The sequence below is a fragment of the Chrysochloris asiatica genome, unplaced genomic scaffold (assembly GCF_000296735.1).
Source record: "Chrysochloris asiatica unplaced genomic scaffold, ChrAsi1.0 scaffold00260, whole genome shotgun sequence".
Taxonomy (NCBI): Eukaryota; Metazoa; Chordata; class Mammalia; order Afrosoricida; family Chrysochloridae; genus Chrysochloris; species Chrysochloris asiatica.
In genome coordinates, this window is record NW_006408778.1 from 269,838 (window position 1) to 283,212 (window position 13,375).

General features: G+C 36.7%; 1 pseudogene; it reads left to right on the forward strand.

Annotated features, from left to right (window-relative positions):
* The first annotated feature begins 9,275 nt into the window (after positions 1–9,275).
* Positions 9,276–10,036, forward strand: LOC102810557 (annotated as a pseudogene).
* Positions 10,037–13,375: the final 3,339 nt, after the last annotated feature.

A 13,375-nucleotide genomic window follows, 5' to 3' on the forward strand; every position in this document is an offset into this window, starting at 1 on the left:
CAACCAAGAATCCTTTATCCAGCAAAGCTAGCAATCAAATACAATGATGCAATCAAAACATTCCAGGATAAACAGAAGCTAAGGGATTTTGCCAAAGCAAACCCTGCACTACAAAACATCCTAAATGGAGTTCTGTGGACTGAGAACCAACAAGAACAGAAAACAATCAGAGATTGGCATAAGTGGCAGTACCTCCCAGAATTAAGCTGACAGAAAGAAGAAGCAAAACAGAACAAATCTATAAGAACAAACTCAGAGAATCTGGGAGGCCAATCTATGATCAAAACAAGTACAATGTAAAAGAAGGTAAACATATAGTAACAGAGATTCATTGAACCTCCTGGTGTTTGTGCACCTCCATTCTGGTGACTAGAAGGGGTGACTGAGCAAGTGGACACCCACAACTTCACCACTGGTAGATTCTTCTGCCACACATGCACACAGATACTCGCCCAAGAGCAGGCCCTGAATGGATTTTTTTTTTTTTTTTAATTCCAGAAAGGCTAGGGCAGGGCTGTAGAGTGTTTAAAAAGAAAACAGGCCAAAAATTAAATTAAAGCAAAACAACACCTTGAAATCTCTTAGGCAGCTTTGAAAGCAAGAAGTTGAAGAGAGGACATTAAAGTCATACTCACAATAGTCTATAGATTTTTTTTTTTTCCTTCTCTCCCTCCTCTTCCTTTTCTGTGATTATAGACTGCAGTATTGAGTCTAGTTTTTGTTGTTGATTTTTTTTTTTTTTCTCTCACTGGGACTGCTTTGTTGTTTTATGCCCTGCCCTTTCTACCTTTGGGGGACTCTTTCTCTTCCTATATTACCAAGAAGAGTCAGCAACTGCTACCATATAGTCAAGCTACAATCACATTCTATGAAACACCAGAACCAAGGCAAGACCCAATACCAACTGCCATATACCAGGGAGGCAAACAAAACCTGTGAAAGTTACTGTGAGTTAAACAATACGAAGAGTAAAAAGGGAAGCCTACCTCCTGATCATATCTATCTGGAAGCAATCAGAAAGCATAAAAAATACCAAAATACATATTCAATTAATTATTAAGGACACAGATAAACAATAAACATGTACGAGGAGCAAAAGCAAATTACCATATAAGCACATGTCTAGAAAAGATAAAATGTGTGAGACACACAACCTAGAGGTAGACATGGACTCCATTTGGGAAGGAGGGCAGGCCTTGGAAATGTCTGAAAAGGAATTCAGAAAAATGATTATAAAATGTTTCAAAATACTTGAAAATGGAGTTGAAAAAATAAGGAAGAAGTAAGGAAAGTGCAACAGGAACAATCAAGTAAGGTAGATACAGTATTGGAAACAATTCAAAACCTACAGAAAGAGGTCCAAATGATCAATTATATAATATCAGAAATAGACAATACTCTGAAAGGGCAAAGAAGTAGACCAGAAGAGATAGAAGGCAGAACCAGTGAACAGGAAGACAAATCTCTCAATACCACTAAGATAGAAGAACAAACAGAAAAAAGGATTACAAAATCTGAGGAAGGTTTAAGATTCATGTTGGACAACATGAAGAAGAATAACTTAAGAATTATCAGCATTACAGAACAAGAAGATTCGCACAAGTATACAGAGGAAATAGATGAAGAACTGCTGGAAGAAAAATTTTCTAACACCTGAAAACTGAAGATAAACATTCAACAATCTCAACCAACCCCAAGACAAATAGACCCCAAAAGAAAATCACTGAGATACATCATAATCAAGCACTCCAAAATCAAAGATTAGGAGACAATCCTGGAAGCAGCTAGGAAAAACAGAAGTATTTCAAACAAAGTTGCCTTTGTCAGATTAAGCTCAGATCTCTCAGCAGAACATGCAAGCAAGAAGGTAATGGGGAGACATATATAAAACCCTGGGGGGAAAAATCCCAGCCAAGAATCTTTATTCAGGAAAGCTATCAATCAAATATGATGGTGTAATCAAAACATTCCAGGATAAACGGAATCTAAGGGATTTTGTCAAAGCCAACCCTGCACTACAAAACATCCTAAATAGAGTTCTGTGGACTGAAAACCAACAAGAACAGAAAACAACCAGAGGTTGATATATGTGGCAGCAACTCCCAGAATTAAATCAACAGAAGGAAGAGTCGAGAACAGAACAAAACTATAAGAACAAACACAGAGAATCAGGGAGGGCAGTCTATGATCAAAACAATTACAATGTAAAAGAAGGTAAACACGTAGGAACAGAGATCCAGATGGTGAGAAGATCAGGTAGATTAAAGGATAAAATAGACTGCACTAAATGGAGAGAAAATTGATGGACTATAAGACAATCTAAAAGAAAATTAACACTTCACAACAAACCAAGAAAATGAATGTCCAAGAACATGGACACATTAACACTATGAGTAAACTCACAAGAAAGAGGACAAAAAGCATGAACTCAACAATGGAAGATAAGCAAAACTAAGAAAGCAACAATACCACCAAAAAAACAAAAAACCAAAAAAACATAACGGCATTAATTAATCCATGAACATCGATAATTACACTGAATGTAAATGGATTAAATGCACCTGTTAAGAGACGGAGAGTGGCAGAATGGTTAAGAAAACAAGATCCTTCAATATGCTGCCTGCAAGAAACACATCTCACACACACAGACAAAAATGGATTAAAAGTCAAAGGATGGAAAAATATATATATACCAACCTAATTGCAATAAAAACACAAACAGGAATATAAGTGCCAATCTTTGATAAAATAAACTGTAAGTTAAAAACCAGCATATAGATAAAGATGGACATTATCTCATTATTAAAAGGACAATTGAACAAGATGAAATAACCATAATAAATATTTATGCTCCCAAAACAGAGCCCCACAATATATAAAACAAACTGTGATAGATGTTAAGAAAGAAATTGATAAATCTAAAATCATTGTGGGTGATTTTAATACTCCACTTTCAAAAATGGATACAACAATGACAAAGAAACTTGACAAAGACACAGAAGAACTAAACAACACAATCAGCCAAATGGACCTCATACATGTGTACAGAGTATTCAACTCAACAACTGCACAATACACATTTTTTTTCCCCAGTGCACATGGAACATTCTCCAGCATAGACCATGTCTTAGGCAACAAAACAAATCTCCATAAATTTACAAATATAAAATTCATCTTCTCAGACCACAATGCTATCAAATTTGAAGTCAACAATATGAAGACGAAGGAAACAAGATCAAATACATGGAAATTGAATAAGACCCTGCTGAAATGTGACAGGAAAATAGAAGAAATTAAACATCAATCCACAAAGTTCTTAGAAATAAATGAGAACGAAAACACAACATACCACACTCTTTGTTTGGGACACTATGAAATTGGTGCTGAGAGGACAATTTCTTGCAACAAACACACACATCCAAAAAGAAGAATGAACCAAACTTAACACATTAACACAGCATATACAACAATTAGAAACAGACCAACAGAGGGAACCTACAGCCACCAAAAGAAAAGAAATAATAAAGATTAGAGTAGAAATGAGACAGAGAACAAAAGAAACTATAGAAAGAATTAACAGGACAAGAAGCTGGTACTTTGAAAGGATTAACAAAATTGACAGACCATTGGCAAACCTAACAAAATAAAAGAGGGATAAGACAAATAACATGCATTAGAAACCACATGGGCAATGTCACAACAGAACCAAAGGAAACCAAAAGGATAATAACAGAATACTATGAAGAGCTGTACTCCAACAAATTTGAAAATTTAGAAGAGATGGATACATTTTTAGATAAAAATAATCTACCTAAACTTACACTCAGTGAAGTACAAAACCTGAACAGACCAATAACAAAAGAAGAAATTGATCTGGTCATCAAAAGACTCCCAACTAAAACTGTCCAGGTCCACATGGCTTCACTGGTGATTTCTATCAAGCATTCAGAGAAGAGCAGTCACCAATTCTACTCAAATTATTCCAGAAGATAGATGAGGATGGAAAACTTCCTGATGAATTTTTATGAAGCAAGCATAACCCTTATACCAAAACCAGAGAAGGATGTCACTAAGAAAGGAAATTATAGACCAATATCCCTCATGAACATAGATACAAAAATTCTCAAGAAAATCCTAGCCAATGGAATTCAGCAACATATAAAAAACATAATACATCACGATCAAGTTGTATGCATATCAGGGATGCAAGGATAGTTCAATATTTGAAAAACAATCAACGTTAAGCATGATATAAATAAGAAAAAGGAAAAGAACCACGTGATCATATAGATTGATGCAGAAAAGGCATTTGACAAAATCCAATATCCATTCATGATAAAAGCACTAAAAAAACAAATATGAATTGAAGGTAAATTCCTCAACATAATTAAAAGTATATATTCTAAACCAACAGCCTACATTACACTCAATGGAGAGAAACTGAAAGCCATCCCTCTGCAAACAGGAACCAGACAAGGATGTCGTTTGTCACCACTCCTATTCAATATTGTACAGGAAGTCTTAGGAAGAGCTATACAGCAAGACAGGGAAATAAAACCGTCTAAATTGGCAAAGAGGAGGTAAAAATCTCTCTATTTGCAGATGATATGATCCTGTATGTATAAAACCCAAAAGAATCAGTTAAAAAGCTACTAGATTTCATTGGAAGATTTAGCAAAGTGGTAGGATATAAGATCAACATAAAAAATCGTTGGATTCCTCTATAATACAAACAACAGCATTGAAAAGGACATTAGGAAAGCAATGACACCCAAAGGATGAAATATCTATGAATAATGTATCCAAAGAAACAAAGGACTTATACAAAGAAAACTACAAAACACTACTACAAAAAACCAAAAGAGACTAACAAAAATAGAAGAATGTACCATGCTCCTGGATAGGAAGAATTAACATTTTGAAAATTCAATACTGCCCAAAGCAGTTTACACATATAATGCAATCCCATTTCAGATTCCAACAACATTCTTCAAAGAGATGGAAAAAACAATTACAAACTTTATATAGAAAGGAAAGAGACCCAGGATAAGCAAAGCACTGCTTAAAAAGAAGAATAAGGTTGGCAGCCTCTCACTTCCTGACTTCAAATTTTACTACACAGTTACTGTGGTCAAAACAACTTGATACTGGTATAATGAAAGATACATAGATCAATTGAATAGAATTGAGAATCCAGAAATTAACCCATCTACATACAGACAACTGATTTTTTGACAATAAAACTAAATATATTGCATGGGGAGATGAGAGTCTCTTCAACAGATGGTGCTGGCAGAACTGGAAAACCATATGCAAAAGATTGAAACAAGACTTTCACCTCAAACCTTATACAAAAACCAACTCAACATGGATTAGAGACATAAATGTGAATCCCAGAATTATGAAGGCCATCAATGAAAAAAATAGGGACAAAGTAATGGCATTTAGTCAGGGAATACAAAGACTGCCAAACATTAAGAAAACTATACAAACAAAAGTAGACAAAATAGATGAGTGGGACATTCTGAAAATTAAAAACTTATGTGCATCAAAAGACTTCACCAGAATAGTAAAATAGGAACCCACAGAATGGGAAAAAAATATTTTGCAATGACCCATCAGACAAGTGACTTATTTCTAAAATGTATAGAAAACTACAAAAACTCTACAAGAACAAGACAAATAACTCAATTAAAAATGGGCACAGGACATGAATAGACACTTCACCAAGGAGGAGATCCAGGCAGCCAACAAACATGAAGAAATGTTCACGATCACTAGCCATTAGAGAGATGCAAATCAAAACAACAATGTTATATCATCTCACACCAGAAGTAACAACAAAGATAAAAAAAAAAAGGAGAGGACAATAAATGCTGGTGAGGATATGGGGAGACTGGGACACTCCTGCATTGCTGGTAGGACTGCAAAATGGTCCAACCTCTCTGGAAAGCAATATGGCACTTCCTCAGAAAGTTGGAAACAGAAATTCTTTATGATCCAGCAATTCCTTTAGTTGGTTTTTACCCACAAGAAATACGAGCCATACACAAGTAGATACATGCACACATATGTTCATAGCAGCACTATTTACAATACCAAAAAGATGGAGACAGCCTAAGTGTCCATCAACTGAAAAATGGATAAGAAAGCTATGGTACCTACAAAAAATGGAATACTTTGCTACCTTCAAGAATAACAATGAAGCTGCAAGCCACCACACAAGATGGATGAACCTTGAGGACATTATGTTGAGTGAAATTAGTCAGTCACAAAAGGAGAACTACTACATATTGCCACCACTGTAAGAAAAAGAACCCATACTAAAGGAATTCTTTACTGGTTGTTCAGATATGGGGGGTGGGGCAAGGATAGGAACAGGAAGTTGGAGCACAGAGCAAGGAATAGACATAGGATAGTTAGGGTGCTTGAGAGGGGTCAATATACAAGAAGGGGGAAAGGAATAGAAGAAGAAAGCAGATGGGAGAACAATTAGGCAGGCTTGCATGGGCTAATTGTGACAGAGGTAAAGAATGATGTATGTACAACCTTGGAATAATGAGCACTGGGATACAGGAATTGAGACATGATTGAATGTGCAAAAGAGGAGAAATAATATTAAGTTGCTTGGCTGTCTTTTGAACCTTGGTTTCCCTTGCATACCATTATGAAATAGACACTGGAAAGGGAAAGAAAGAAATAGTCAGACATACCACCATAGAAAGCTTGTAAATCCATCTTCTGCCTATAACTGATTGGAATACCTAAAGTGGGTCTACAACATACCCAATGAAGGATGTTTCCTGTTTTGCCTCTGCATTTCAGAAGACTACAGGTGGAATTCTGAACAGCATCTATAATCTTCAGAGGTGGGAAATTTCCACTTGAAAGGATGGGCAGACCAGCCTGGAGTGGCTAGAAGAACTGAAGATATTTCTTGAATGAAAGACTGACAGGAAAAATACAAAGCCATATAGGCAGACCAACTGATTACTACAACAACAAGCAAGGTGCTTACCCAGGAGAAATCAAGACAAGTGGTCGGGTCTCCTTAGAACAAACATCCTTCGAAGACTAAGACTCATTGGTAATACACTCACTGATTGGTGACCATGTTCATCACCTATAAGGGAAAGCGAGGGAAAAAAAGCAATGAAGCTGTGAGTTAAACCCTGCTACACTCAATAGACTCCTGTGAAACTGGGTGGAGACCTGGTTAGGCAGCAGTGTGGCAAGACATGGGGACTCTTGGGCCCAGACTCAGTGACATAGCCACAGAGGATTGGAGTGGAACATCCAGCTGATAAGAAGAGAGGGCATATGCACAAGAACACCCACACTTGGAGATAATACCTACTTGACCCGGCTTCAATGACTGGATGATTAGAGCTCAGAAGAAGAAAGAAGAGAAAAAAAAAAAAGAATAATTTGATACAATTTGATGAACTTGACCTACACCTATAAATGCAGAAGCTCAAAAGAGGGAACAAGTCTTTACAGCAAGGATCATTCCTGCCCACTCCATACAGAGAATAGACAGGGATGGGCAAATTGGACATTGGCTACCCAAAACGTGGTGGCTACAAAGGCAAGATTCCTTTATATGTGGTTCATAACACCAAACGGCCACCACTTGTATGTCTGTCGTACTGTGGTTCAACCATTTTAAGAGGTACCATATGATCAAGAGCCAATGATACTCAGGGAGGAAGTCCAAGGTGCATTGAATGAATTGGCAAAGAACAAGGCACTGTAGTTATAGCACTGTGATGACCCACATCAGAGTAGTCCACAGTGATCATGTACTAAAGAAAAGAGAGCTGAACACATGCCTGGTATATCTGGTGAACATTTCCATCTATGTGAAAACCACCACAGCCAGTTGCCCACCCTCAATCTATGTAGAATCACCAAAAAGAGTACTAATTTCCATTTAGAAATGATCAGCATGAGAACTGAGAACTTGCCAATATATTACTGTGAGAATCCAAGACAGGGAAGACAGTGTGAGCACAGGCAATGAGCTCACCTGCAAAGAGTTCTCTGAGCTGCAGAAGGCACTAAGAAACTGTTGAAAATATGCAGCAGACTCAGGGAGTTTGGTAGTGGTTTCCTGAAGGCTAGTGAGTAACCTCTTAGGGATAAGCAGGAAATATTCTTTTTTGCATTAAGTTTTATAACTAAAACTGTTCTTCTGGTACTTCCCACAGTCATTAAGCTCTCCAACCCTCATTAAAGTTTAAATTTTCATGTCATGCCAATTTTAGATGACAAAAAGGGGAGTGATTGTCCAAAACTTACATTTTATTACCCAAAGTATTTGTGAAATGTAATGAGAAGTTCTGGGGAACTTGTATTTAAATGGAATTTTCACATTTACCCATAAAGAATACCAGTGTACAATCAAGTATTTTCTTTATTTGTGAGTTTGAAATATATTCTTAAGAAAATCTAGCCTTTCTCCATATTCAAGGGCCTGTTATTTCCACACACAGCTATTCTGAAACTTCTTTTAATAAATTGTGGGAATATAATAAATGATTTAGTAATGTCTTTTTTCCTGCAGGCCACATATAAATCTCAATGAGGTGTACTGACACAGTGGCTCAAGCATAAGCATGTGAGGTTTGCATAGGATCCATTAGTGTTTTGATCTGTTGTTCCTAGGGTAATTATGAATTGGAGTTGACTTGATGGCAGGTAGGACAACAATAACATAATTTTACTTTAACAATCCAACTAAAATGCAGTAGTGTCATATCCAAAGACAAACTTTGATATCCTACGTCTGAGTCCTATTTATTCTGGGCCTGATCTATCCTCACAATTTCTACATTTGAGAGTATTGTTGCTGCGTCTGTGTCAATCCATCTGGGTGGGAGTCTGAGCCTCCACTTTACCAAACATGAAGTCTTTCTTCATGGGATTTTCTCTCCGGATAACATGTCTGAAATATGAAAGACAAAGATTTGTCATCTGATTCTTAAGATAATTCTAGATGTATTTCTCTCAAGACAAATTTGATTGTTCTTCTGGAAGACCATACTCTTCTACAACATTATAATTCAAATGAATCAATTAATATTTGGGCTTCTTTATTCAGGGTCAACTTTAATATACTTATGAGTCTATTAAACATACCATGGTGAATCTGCCCTCTGTGGAATGCTTAAGTAGAGCAATGATGTTGGGTGGCCAAGAAACAAATCTGGTAGGAGGCTTTGGAAAATATGTGGGCTGAGCTGTGCTGGGGTTGTTAGTTAAGGGGGAAAAGAATGTCAGTCAGTAAGAGATCAACTTATGCTGAGGAGATGAGCATCAAAAACAGCACTATGGCTCAATGGAATAATCTTGAAAGCTATGTGGGATTTGCAAATGTCCACAATCAAGTATACAGGTAATCATTGAAGAGAGGTTTTGAATTCAGTTATTGTAGTAGGTGAATCTGGATGGAGAAATTCAACGTTAATCAACTATTTCTCATCTATTTGTATTCTCCAGAGTATCCTGTTTCTCCCCTAGAATAAAAAGACTGTATCGGTGCAACAATCCAAAGTTTTAATCAAAGAAGGTGGAGATCAGTTACTACTCATGATAGTGAACAACCCAGAATTTGGAGATGATGTAGATAATATAATTGCTGTCAATCTATTATTGATTACATTGATAATACGTTTGAGGACTACCTAATTCCAGACTGTTCAGTGAACAGATGTCAAATGCCTGACAAGAGAGTACAGTGCTGATTATACTTCATTGCTTCGTCATGATTTTGGCTTAAACCACTGCATATTTAATTTATGAATATTCTACATGACAAAGTGAGTGCCATCCCCATATTGCCAAAACAGTCAAAATCACACATGAGGAGTGCCAACAGTTTAAAAAACAGATAATGAAAGTAATTCAATACTTACAGAAGGAACAGAGACATATAGGAAGGTGCTTCAGCTCAGGCAAAAAAACAAAAACAAAACAAAACAAAAAACCCAAAAACAGACAAGACACTTTCCCAAAACTGTTCCAAAATGTCTGATCTAACATAAAGTGGGAGGAGGGGGACATCAGTTTTCTTGGGCAAAGATCAGAGTGTGGGGCCATAGCCAAGATGATAAACTGCTGAAGTCAGAGTGGCATCTGGAAAAAAGATGTCATTTTTTTTTTTTTCACGTTTCTTTCCTCCTTCCCAATGTTACACCTTCTCTGCCCAGCCTGGCACCTTCAGGCAGGTGGGCGTGCAAACCTAGAAGGGTCCAGCATTGCACCCACAGGGTACAATTTTCCCATGGCACAAAGAGGAATTCCCTGAAAGCCCCAGTGGTCCCAGAAGCTAATCTTTTGGCTGCATCTTTTGACATCTGACTCTGGGACTTAGCCCTAAAGTTGACCTAGGTTGGGCCTTTTAGTCTTGCCTTACATGAAAGTAGACAACACGTCTGTCCATAGAGAAAACCATATTTTCTCTTTGTTGAACACCAACATAATAGAAAAGAGCCAGCACCAACTTCTATATAGAAGGACATAGCTATTTTGAGAACTACACTGTGCATACACAGATACCTAATTGACCTTCAGAGATGAAAATAGTGGACAATCTTTTGTCCATTCATTTCTTAATATCTATTTGCACACCTCCACAGTGGTGTCTAGAGAAGCGAACTGAGTGAGTGGATACCCCAATCCACTGCTGGAGGTTTCTACTGAACACACACTCTGACCTGAGCAGCAAAGGTTACTGGACAGTTGGGTACAGTTTTATTTTTTATTTTGTGTAAGGATTTTTGTCTGTGCTTTTATATTGTTTCTGTTTATGGTCCTTTCGGTCTTACTTTTTTCCTGGTCATGAGAACTTTCTCTAAGTATGTTACCCAAGAATCAACAGTAATCATGGCCATATATCCAAACTACAAGCATATCCCAAAATATCCCACCATCTGGACAGGAGCCAATGCCAGCTGCTAGGCATTACAAAGGTATTGATCACTTGCTAAGATAACCTGCAGCTGAGTAATAAGAGACTTAAAAAGGAAGCCTATCTCCACATCACATCCAACAGGAGATACACAATAAGCTTAACAACACAACAACATACACTCACTTAATCATTGAAAACATATCTAAGTATTGAAAATATTCTAAGAATAATCAGAAAATAGTAACTGAGACGAATGAGCTGGAGGCAGACATGAACTTCCCAATAGAAGAAGAGAAGGCTTTGGAACTTTCTGAGAAGAAATTCAGAAGAATGATATGTTGACATCATCAAATGCTACACAGAGGGGTGAAGAAAAATAAGAAAAAAGTCAGGAAAGCACTACAGGAACAATCAAACAAGATATATATATATATTGGAAACAACTCAAAACCTGCAAAAAGAGGTCCAGATAATTAATAATAAGGTATCAGAAATGTACAATACAATGAAAGGGAAAAGTAGTAGAAAAGAAGGGATGGAAGTCAGGACCAGAAACCTAGGAGACAAAGCTCTCAATACTGCTAAGATAGACGAACAAGCAGAAAAACGGATAGGAAAAAAAAAAAAAGAAATAAAAAAATCTTAAGAATGATTGGCATTCCCAACGGGAAGAGTCACATAAGTCCACAGTGAAGACTGTTGAGGGGAATCTGGAAGATAATTCCCTTAACATCTTGAAAGATGAGAAGATAAGCATTCAAGACGCTGAATGAACCTTAGGAAATATAGACCCTAAAAGAAGATCTCGAATACATATCATAATCAAGCTCTCCAAAATCAAAGAAAAGGAGAAAGTCCTAAACCAGCCAAGGAAAGAGAAGTATTATGTACAAAAGCAAGTAAATCAAATTAAGCTCTGACCTCTCAGCAGAAACCATGAAAGCAAGAAGCCAATGGAGAGAAACATATAAACCCCGCTCCCCACCCCCCAAAAACAACAACAACAACAAAAAAAACCCTGCCACCCAAGAATAATTTGCCCAGCAAAATTCTCAATCAACGCTAATGGTCCAAACAAAAGATTCCAGGATAAACAGAAGCTAAGACATTTCTTAAAAGCCAATCCAGCACTTCAAAACAACAAAAGGGAGTTCTTTGGAATGAAATCCTACAAGAGCAGACAACAACCAGAGATTGCCAGATGTGGCAACATCACCCAGAATTCAGTCATCATATAGCAAAGTTTAGAACAAAACAAAATTACAACAATGAATTCACATGATTTGTGAGGCCACTCAAAGATCAAAACAATACCAATGTCAAAGAAAGGGGAAAATATAGGAACAGAGATTCAAGTGGTGAGCAGGTTAGGTAGATTGCAAGATACAATAGACTCTCTTAATTTGGGGCAAAAAATAGTAGACTATAGGGTAACCTCAAAGAAACTTAATATTTCACAATTTACCATGAAAATGTATATTCAAATAGAACAAGGAATCACTAAAACTAAGAGGAAACTCACAAAAAAATAGGAACACAGCACAAGAAGGCATGCAGAACAAAGGATAAACATCACAACAATAATTAGCATAATGATAGAAATTAATTCATACCTATTCATAATTACACTGGATGTCAATGGATTAAATGCACCAGTGAAGAGACAAAGAGTGGCAGAATGGATACGAGAACAAAACCCTTAATATGCTGCCTGCAAGAGATACATGTTGCACACATACACAAAAACAGACTAAAAGATAAAGGTTGACAAACATATATATACCAACTTAATGGTAATAAGAAGCAAGCAGGAATGGCAATACTGATCTTTTGTAAAATATGCTTTAAGGCAAAAACCAATAAGAGATAAAGAAGCTTGAAAAAACATCTAAATATCCAGAATGGGGAGGTGATAGTCTCTTCAACAGATGATGCTAGCAGAACTAGAAAGCAATATGCAAAAGATTGAAACAAGACCTGCACGTTTCATCTTATACAAAACCCAACTCAAAATGCATTAAAGAAATAAATGTGAATCCCAGAATTATGAAGGCCATCAATGAAAAAATAGGGACAAATGTGAGGCAATTAATTCAAGAAATACAGAGACTACAAAACATTTTGAAAACTACACAAACAAAAGTAGACAAAAGAGATGAGTGCATTATCAACTTATGTGCATCAAAATATTTCATCAGAAGAGTAAAAAGGGAACCCACTGAATGGGAAAAAAAATATTTTGCAATAAAACATCAGACATGGGACTTATTTCTAAAATATATAGGAAACTACAACACATCTACAAGAAAAAGGCAAATAACCCAATTAAAAAATGGGCACAGGACATGAGCAGACACTTCACCAAGGAGGAGATCCAGGAAGCCAACAAACATATGAAGAAATGTTCACGATCACTAGCCATTAGAGAGATGCAAATCAAAACAACAATGAGATATCATC